This window comes from Fukomys damarensis, unplaced genomic scaffold, assembly GCF_012274545.1.
Source record: "Fukomys damarensis isolate Sample0158 unplaced genomic scaffold, DMR_v1.0_HiC HiC_scaffold_31, whole genome shotgun sequence".
NCBI classification, from domain to species: Eukaryota; Metazoa; Chordata; class Mammalia; order Rodentia; family Bathyergidae; genus Fukomys; species Fukomys damarensis.
In genome coordinates, this window is record NW_022900943.1 from 12,794,746 (window position 1) to 12,804,412 (window position 9,667).

General features: G+C 36.7%; 1 protein-coding gene and 1 pseudogene across 2 annotated transcripts in view; both read right to left on the reverse strand.

The window, feature by feature from the left end:
- The window catches only part of Jak2 (Janus kinase 2), a 100,638-nt gene extending 90,978 nt beyond the window's left edge, over positions 1 to 9,660 (reverse strand). Inside the window, exons 1-2 of one of the 2 annotated variants that reach the window (XM_033757686.1) lie at positions 9,558 to 9,660; positions 9,179 to 9,264 (exon numbers count right to left, since the gene is read on the reverse strand). The gene's annotated coding sequence lies outside the window, so the exon portion shown is untranslated. Of the gene's footprint in view, positions 1 to 9,123; positions 9,265 to 9,557 lie in introns of both variants that reach the window. The other variant, XM_010620837.3, reaches the window with a different exon arrangement.
- Positions 3,210 to 3,309, reverse strand: LOC117283878 (annotated as a pseudogene).
- Positions 9,661 to 9,667: the final 7 nt, after the last annotated feature.

The window sequence follows — 9,667 nt, forward strand, 5'->3', positions numbered from 1 at the left end:
AGCCCTTTTTAAATGTATCATTTTGAGACAACATCTCGCTAAGTCACTAAATTGCCCAGGCTAGGTTAAAACATACAATCTTCCTGTATCAGCCTCCTAGAGCGCTAAGATTATAGGCAGATGCCACTACATCCAGCTTGTACCTGGATCTAATTTAGATAAGATACTGGATTGAATTAATGGCAAGATGGGAAGTGAGTTAGGGATTATTGAGGGTTTAGGATATTTCAGATGTAGGAGGATGTAAAATATGGCAAAAGAGCAAACTATGATAATAGGATTGTCCCAAGGTGATCTTTATAATAGCTCCTATTCTGTGTTTTTCTTCCATAATGTGACCATTCCATTCCCTATCAATAAGTAAAGTCAAATTCCATTCCTTCTTGAATCTGGACAGGCTTTGGATACACTTTTAAACAGTAGAATGTGGCAGAAATTATACTATATAAGTGCCAAAGCTTAATCCTAAAAGATTTATGCTGAGATACACTGCTGAGATCCCAGTGGACAACCATCAACTCCTGTCACATGAGTATAAGACATTACCAGATGATTTTAGTCCCAACTTCCAATCACCATCTTCCCAACTGAGGTCCTAAACATTGTAAAGCAATGTTTATCTGAATTATTGACCTACAAGATCTGTAAATCTAATTTTAAAAAAGAAAAATAGTTGCTTTATATTACTAAGTTCATAGGTGATTTTGTTACATAGTAATAACAATCAACATATTTGATGAAAGTGATCTAGTAGAGATAAAAATTGAGAATGTGATAGATGCTGGACAAAGACACCTTGAATAGAACACTGAACGATTCATTCATTGTAAAGGAGTAAAGAGAAGAGCATAGGGGGCAAGAGGGTCTCTTGATGGTGAATTACGTTATTTAGAAATACGAAGAACCAGAACACACTGTTACGAGATATGAAGTGGTATGCCTGGAAAACAGAAGTCAGAGATGGAAGACAGGGTTAGGGGAATGAGAATAGCAAGGAACTGCTGGTTTTGTTACAAACATTGGTAAACCATTTTCTTTTCAAACTTCAAATATGTTTGGCCATATGATACCACCTTTTAAAAGTATTGTGAAAATATTTAGTCCACATCCTCATTTTTCAAACAAGGAAAAAATAATGCAGTTAACCTATGCCCCTTTAATCTTACACGTTAAGTATTATATGATCATAAGTATCAATGATTATATGAATTGCTCAAAATCACATACCATATAGATAGTAGGGTCAGTCCCTGAATGCCTGATTTACAAAACAGTGAGCTTCAAAATATTACTTAGTAGAATAATATTTCATAGTCAAAATGTATTAAACTAAAATCATTTAGTAAGTAATAATAAGTTCCCTAATTCCCAAGGACTAACACCAAAAAGGCAAGCCGGACAATATGCTTCGGAAGATCAAATTAAGCATTAGAGCAAAACAAATAGCCTATAGACTGACATTTCCAAACTAGTCCACTTCGTGAAGCTATACTGTACCAGCTTCAAAATGTTTCCTTTTATTCTTTCCAATCTTCCTAATCTGATCACTCTTTAATTACTCCACTCTCAGTTTTTATGTTACCCACCAAGAATTCTTTCCATTTACAAACTAATACTTTACATTTTACTTAGACTGGAGGGGAAGATCACTGGCTGTTGATTTTCGTGGAGAAGTTTGCGAGGCTGGTTTTCCTGATGCAAACTTGGCTGTCCTCAACTTCAGAGGAACTCAGGTCCTGGCTGTCACTGGGAATGGCTGCTGTTCTAGTTAGGGGAACTCTGATTTTCACCTTGACCTTCACTTCTGGCTAAACCCTTCCCGCCCCCTGCCCCTGTCCCAGCGGCACAGGCTTTCTATCTTCCACCACTAGCCTTGCCTTTGGGCCTTCTCAGGGCAGATCCTTAATATGGACTTGCATGAGATATTGCCATGGGCTCTAGGCCCCTGGCTAGACTCATAGAGGACACTGCCTTGGGCTCTAGGCCTTTAGATGGAACTGAACAGGACGTTGCTGAGGGATCCAGGCCCTCAGCTGGATTCTTCAGGTCTCTAGTGTGTGGACAAGTCTCTTGTACTTGTAAAAGACTTACTGTTTTGACTTTTTGGTGAATATTAAAAAATAATCATATAAATTATGTGTCCTATATCAAATCTCTTCCTTTGGCAACCCTGACTACAACATCCCAGTAATGGAGAGCTTTCGATAGAAGTCGCCACTGATTCCCAATTATCAAATTCAAAGTTCTTTAGTTAAACTAGAGAGAACAAAATATTACCGGTGGTTATTTTTGTATGGAAAACTATAAGCAATTTTCTTTTTTCTGCTTTTCTACACTTCACATTTAAAATACTAGTATATTTTTAGATATTTTGTTAGCTCTACTTATTTCTCAGTTCTTGGCAGTAGTCAACAACGATCAACATCACTCTCATTTTTACCTAGCAACTCGCTTGCCTCTCTCCTAACTGTAATTCCTTTGTCCTTTTCATCATTTCCTCTTTTACTCACTCTCTAATTATGGGCTTAATTGCCAAGGCTTAATCTCAGGTCCACACTCTTCTGAGTACAACAGTGCCAACCTTAACTTCTCCACAGTGATAGTCAAGAAGTCATACTTTCAGGGCTGGGGATTACGACATCTGCCATGCAGGCTCAAGGTCCTGAGTTCAATTCCCGGTACAGCAAAAAACAAAAATAAGAAGTCTTACTCTTTAGCCATAAATTTCACTTGCCTATCCCACCATCACCTCAAACTCAACATATCCAAAACATAAGATATAGCCTCTATATCTATAGCCTCTAAACCAATTACTATGTACATATTTTTGTTTCTGTTTTTGGTACCAGGGATCGAACTCGAAACCTTGCACTTTCGAGGCAGGCAGCAGAACCCCAGCCCCCAGCAGTACATATTTTTGTATTACTTTAACCAAAATGTAGTTCTTTCTCTGTCACTAATTAGCTGAATAACACTGAGTACATTTTTAAAATCTTGAGTCTTAATATGCCTAATGGACAAAATGTATGGACTGCCCAGATATACTGAAATGTCATGTAATTTCAAACCCCTCTGATTTTCTGTCACGGAGGATTAAAACTTCAAAATCATCTTAAATTACTCCTCTCTTCTCAATCTCTCTTCTTATCCAACCCATGATAAAGTCTTTTCTACTGGATATAATGAAAATCTTCTCTAAGTATTCATTTGAAAATATGGAACAGTTCACAAATTTGCATGTCATCCTTGTACCGAGTCCATGCTAACCTCTGTATCATTCCAATTTCCATATATGTGATGCAAAAGCAAGCAGCATGATCAGGTTTTGTGACATCTGTCTAATCTGACATATTTTTACTCAATCCAATTCTTTATTACTTTAGGCCTAGATTATTTTCCTGCCTCTATCACTTCATTTTACAATTCATACTATACATACCACTGGTCCCACTTCAATCATCCTAAAATATTTATTTTAGAAAGCTCTTTCCCAATTTAAAACTTAAAGTTTCTTCATTACCTATGGAATAAAGTATTTCTTCTCATCCTAGCACTTAAAGCTTCCATAATCTAATCATAATCTAAATTTTTAACATGATTTGTTACTACTCTCTCGCAAACCTTTATTTTAATCAAGTTGTTCTAGGTACTGTTCTCTGAACATCTCATGTGTATTTTGCTTTGATTACCTCCTATACAAATTGCTTCCTCATGTAAAACCAAAGCCTGCCTAATTTTTGTTGTGCTTTGTTTCTACTGTGGTTCCCTGGATTATTTTTCAATGCTTATTTATCAGTGAGTGACATGATGTCAAAATTGGTTACATCCATTCTGGACAGACTCAGGCTTCCAGCTGCACTACTGTTTATAACAATAACAAAATATGTACATCTCCTTACACTGATAAGTTCACATGGAGAATTCCAAACACCACTTCAGCAATCTGATAATTATGGCGGTACCTCCTTACTTTTCTTAAGTCACATTATGAATATTTGTGAAAGTATACTCTATTAAAAAAAAAGAAAAGGAAGCAATGGCAGTTTTACACAAATAATCCATAGTAAAACCTAGAGTGCTTTAGCCAGAACTTAGGGTAAAGCAAGTTTTTAGAGTGATAATTGATTTTGACTTACTATGTAATACAATAAAACATTTTTAATGGAACTAGATAGAATGAGGAAGTGGATGCTGTATAGAAATTTTTATCATTGATACAGATGTCACCAGTTTTTTTTAGAAGAAACATTAAAGATAGCTCAATGAATATACCAAACTCAGAAGGTCTGTATTTTGGCTTAATATAAAATGCTTTAAAATTTAAATGCAATCCCATAAAGCAATAACATTCTCATCTCAGAACCATCTATTACTTGCATTATGGGTGGCAAGAAACCATTACATTATCTAGAATATAACCTTTATTATGCCTTTAAAAAGTGCATGTGCGAAATGTTGGTTTTGATGTAAACCTCATAATTTAAAATTTAACATTTAAATTAAGTTAGGTTACCATTTTCACTATCACCTAAATATATTGATCCAGTATAGAAAGTTAATGTTAGGCATGAAGATTCACAGTTTATCTTTTCAGGCTTGTTTTAAGTATATTAAGTTTATACCTTTAGCTTTATAGATGAATTAAAACCTAAACATTCCTACTACAGAATTATATTAATTAGGCAGTTTTCCAAAGGTGGTGAACATCATACGAATTTAATTGTGATGTTTTGAGGGTTCATAACTTAAATCTATTATAACATTATGGTATCCATAGTTCAGGGTTGTAGAGAAAGGCTTCAAAGAAAATTTTTTGTTACTGCAAAATAATACAATTTATGTAAAGAACAAAAACTTCCAACTTATCAAAAGTTTATCTAAATACTACTAGCTATTAAAAGTAAATTTTTCATACCTAAGTTTCATAAGCATATGTAGAGGCTAAATAAGCATATGTAGACATAAATATTAACATTTAGTTTTAAGTAGGAAAAGATAAATCATTACTGTAAGTTAATAAACTTAGATCAAAGCCAACCTAGTTTTAATTCTATCTCTTTAGCCTTCTCTGCTTGCCATAATTAACTCTAAGTGCTTTCAAATACCTATAAATTTTACTATTTATCTTATATCCCCAATTATACTAAGTCCCCAGGGAAAAGAACCTATTTTATGTTTCTCTGTATGTCTTGAGACATGGAAAAATACCTTTTATGTTGCAGGTATTAATAAACATCTGATGAATGAAGTTCTCCTTTAATATACAATTAACATATTTATTGAATACTGTTTATGTGCACTCCTCCTGTGTGTTTTTTCTTACCTAAGGTACTGTTTCTCAAAGCATAAAACTTGAAAATATATGGCTAACAATAGGAAAATAACTACCAAACAACCAAAACACAGGATATAAATTGTGAAAATGTTCTAAAACTAAGAAACTATAGAAATATACCTGAAATCCCAGCACTCAAGAGGCTGAGGCAAGAGGATCCCTGTGAGTTCAAGGCCAGCCTGGGCTACATAGTGAGTACCAGGTCAGTCTCAACTACATAGTGAGACCCTGTCTCAAAGAACCAAAAAAAAAAAAAAAAAAAAAAAAAACCTAAGATAGTAAGACACAGTTTCACAAATGAGGTGGTATTTTAACAGTTATTTACAGTAGCAGTAACAGTAATAGTTACAGGTAACTATAATATAGTAGCTAACATTTTAAAGAAATCTTACTGTGCTAGTCTTGAAAAATTTTAATGTACTAATTCAGTTTTTAATTCTCACTACAACGCTATGGAGAAAGTACTACAATTCTCACCATTTTCTTGGATTAAGACACTGGGATGCTATTCAGTTGTTTCATACCAAGTAAACAGTGAAATAAGGTGTACAAGTGGACTGGGTAGAAGAATGGATAACACGAGTGAATGTTAAAGGATAGGATTAAGCATAGCTTGCTATTTGAAAGTATGGAAACCAAATTGCAAGTCTACAGCAGAAAATACTTGCAAAGGCTCCTTAGACAAAAGGCTGAACAGGGTAGATATTGATGAGTATTTTAAAAGCCAGGAAGAGAAAATTAAGTAGGTGAAAAATACTAAGACACAAATGGCTCAATAAAAAGTATTACAGTGATACCAGTATAGAGGATAAGTAGAAGGAAGAGACATTAGATTCTAAGAAGCTAATTTAACTTTCAATTTTTTTAGGCTCAAGAATTAAATATTGGGATTCAATCAGAAAAGAGATATGAGGAACAAAAAAAAATTTTTGCACAAGTTGTTTGAGTTAATATAAAAGGTAAATGAAAGAGGAGGTTTAAAGACAATGTTTAAAATGGGTATAGTGGTGCACACCTATGATCACAGCATTCAGGAGGCTGAGGCAGGAGGTTTGCCGAAATTCAAGGCCAGTCTGAACTACATAGTGAGTTCAAGGCCAGCCTGAACTACGCAGCAAGACTTGTCTCAAAAAATAAAATGCTTAATGTAAAGTCTACATTACCAACTAGAAAGTTAAGGGACTGTATTAACAGCTTTCTGTTACCATGACAAAATACCTCATTAACAAAATTAGGAAGTTTATTTTGGCTCACAGCAGAGATTTCAATCCATGGTTATTAGGCCCTGTTGCTTTGGGCCTGTAATGATACAGTACATGGTGGATGGGAGCACGTAGTAGAGGAACCCTATTTACCTTGACATCAGATAGGAAATAGAGAAAGGAGGGGCCTGCTCCCCATATCCCCTTTGAAGGCATGCCCCCAAATATCTAACTTCCCTCCACTAAGCCCTACTTTCTAAAGGTTCCACAATCTCCCAATCATGCCACAGCCTTGGTGGTCAACTCTTTAACACACTGACCTTTGAGGGACATTCAAGATTCAAACTATGGCAGGCTTACATAACGATGATTTCCTTCAAGGACACACTGAGCTTAAGCAGCTGATCAGAAATAGTAGCAGAAGACCATTACCAAAAAAATAGAAAATGAATGAAATGACAAATAACAAAATTCATTTTAAAGTAAAAGAACTGAGCAGAAGTTATATTAATATTAATAAAAGAGGAAATACATTTACATTAAGCCATGATCAGCTGGCACTAACTCTGTATTAATAATTTTACAGAAAAAGCACAGAAGTTCCCAAACTATCTTCATTCATGAAGTTCTTTAGTAATTTTTCATGGCATCTGTAGGTAAGAAAAAAAAAAGCAAGTAGGCTCAAACAATTAAGTATTAATGTCCTTATAATTTAGTGTCTGTTGGTCACTCTACAACTTCTCAAAACTTGGAATCAAATTAGACGCTACCATACCATCATTTCCTGTTCCACACTGACTTTCAAGTAGCAAATAGTGGCTTTGTAACAAATTAACCTCTGGATATATTGCTTTACAAAGATACAATATTGTAGAAAGCAACGTAGGTATCTAAAGTTGAAACAATGGAACACCTTAAACTAATATTTCCAGTGAAAGTTCACTGTTTTTGTGAGCACCTTAGGCCCTTTCATTTCTTTAGGAATGAAAGAAAGGGCGTTGCAAGGGAAAAATAATATAAGGAAGCACAAGAAAGTTCCTAGTAGAGTCAACCACAAGAGGGCAGCACAATAGTCGAAAGGGGCAGGGCAAAGGGGCTCAGAGATAACAGAGTCAAGCCTAAGCATAGGGAGGCTATAAAACCCCTCAGCTAGTTCGAGATCTGAAAGTCCTTTTTCGTCTTATACTAAAGACAGCTATCAGTCACTGGTAGATCACCTTAGGCACTATCATTCTGCCTTTCTTTGAATCTCCTTTGCCAGCCCACCTTTTATAGTAACCAAGATTTTTGATTTTTTAAGTCAGAGTCTCAAGTGTTACCGGGTCTGGTCTTGAATTTGCAGGATCAAGTGATTCTCCCTCCTCAGCCTCTAAAGTAGCTGGAACTGAAAGCATGTGCCACCACACAAGCTTATTAGCCAAAACGTCTATTGTAGTTAAGCGATTTATTACTCTGCATGTATTTTTTCAATCTTCACAACAATCATATAAGAAGCTCAAGAAGATTTTAATAATACAATTGTTAAGGGGCAAGAACACCATGATTCAAACCCAGGTCTGACTCCAAAGCGAAAGTATGTTCCTATTTTGTCTCAAAAGCATCCCATCTTTCAAGAATCTCCAGGTAATGTAGAGAAAAGATATTACCTGAGATACCTGTCTTAAATCACTAAAGTAAAAGCACTAAAAGAAACTACAGTATTTCTTAACCAGTTTCTAAACCAACCCATAAGCTCCAAACAAAAGATTTTTAGAGCAAAAGTAAGAATAATATACTAATCTAGCTGGAAAGTACTGCAGCTTTCCTCTACAGGCGAATACAGGCAGCTACTAGGTGACACAAGAATTATAATGGCAAGTGCTGGACACATTCAATTTCCCAATATGCTACACTCCAACAGATAAGTGCACATACAAGAAGCAAGAGATTTCACTTGAGGTGGTAAAAGATGAGGCCAATGAGGGAAGAGGGGCCAAAAGCTGAGTATTCATTTTCAAATCTGCTGGGTCTTGTATCAGAGTATTTGCAGTATATAACAACAGTTATATATATTTGCAGTATAACAACCCACTTGTACAAACATATTATGAAATCAAAAGTAATCATCATTTCCCTTATTCCCAATTTTTCATCTCCACATTTCTTCCTCCCCTCTCTGACATACTCAGCTGCTCCTATCCTTTCATTCAGAGAAAAGCAGTTTCCCTGACAGATTAATGCCCACTGGAAAGCAAACCGAGTAAATTCAACCGACACGGCCACCTCAGGCAGATAAAACCATCCAGGAAGCATTCGATGTGGCAACAGAAACCCCAGCAAGAACAGCTCAATAGGGTTTTTTTAATTACATAGAAATATCTCTCTTTGAAAGATTAAGAACCTCTGGCTAGTTGAGGAGGAAGAAGGCCTTGGTAGTTGTAAAAACAACACGAAATGCTCCTTAAAGAATCTAGGAACAACAACAAAGACCCCAAATTACTGTCCCACAGCAACTTCAAAAGTTCAGCAGTGCCATTGTCAGGGTAAGCAACAAGGAACCTTGACTTTCCACACTGACATCCAACCTCTTCCTTCGCAGGTACTCACAGCTTTTGACACCCTCGCCTTTACTGCCGCAATAGAGAAGAGCCAGGATCCATACCCTCCAAAGCGGGAGCTGGAGGAAGGGCCTTTTTCTGCAGGAGAGAAACAGTTCACATCTTGTTCCTGTTGCCTGCTTCTGTAAAACTAAAAATAGAAGCAGCAGTTACTACCTCAGAAATCCAGGGGAAATAGATGCTCTTTTCTAAGCTGCTTAGGTGTCTAGAAAATTTTACAGGGGTAAGGAAGAGGAGGAGAAATTATAAGCACGGATGCAAATATTAACAGCAAGACACTGCGTTCTGGGCTTTGTCTTAAACAGGAAGCTTTTCTGGCTGAGAAGTTTACTGCCACTGGCAGAAGGCGGAGGTCAATAGGTGGGAAGGGGTTAGAGACAATTGCCGCCCTCCATCCAGAGGCCGGGCAGCGACAACACCTACCGGCCGCAGGGACACCGCGGCGAGACAGCGCCCCAGAGTCCGAAGGTGCCGCGCCTCCACTTCCTCTCGGGCGAGCCGAGGTCCGCGAGAGTCCCCGACCAGGCGCGGGT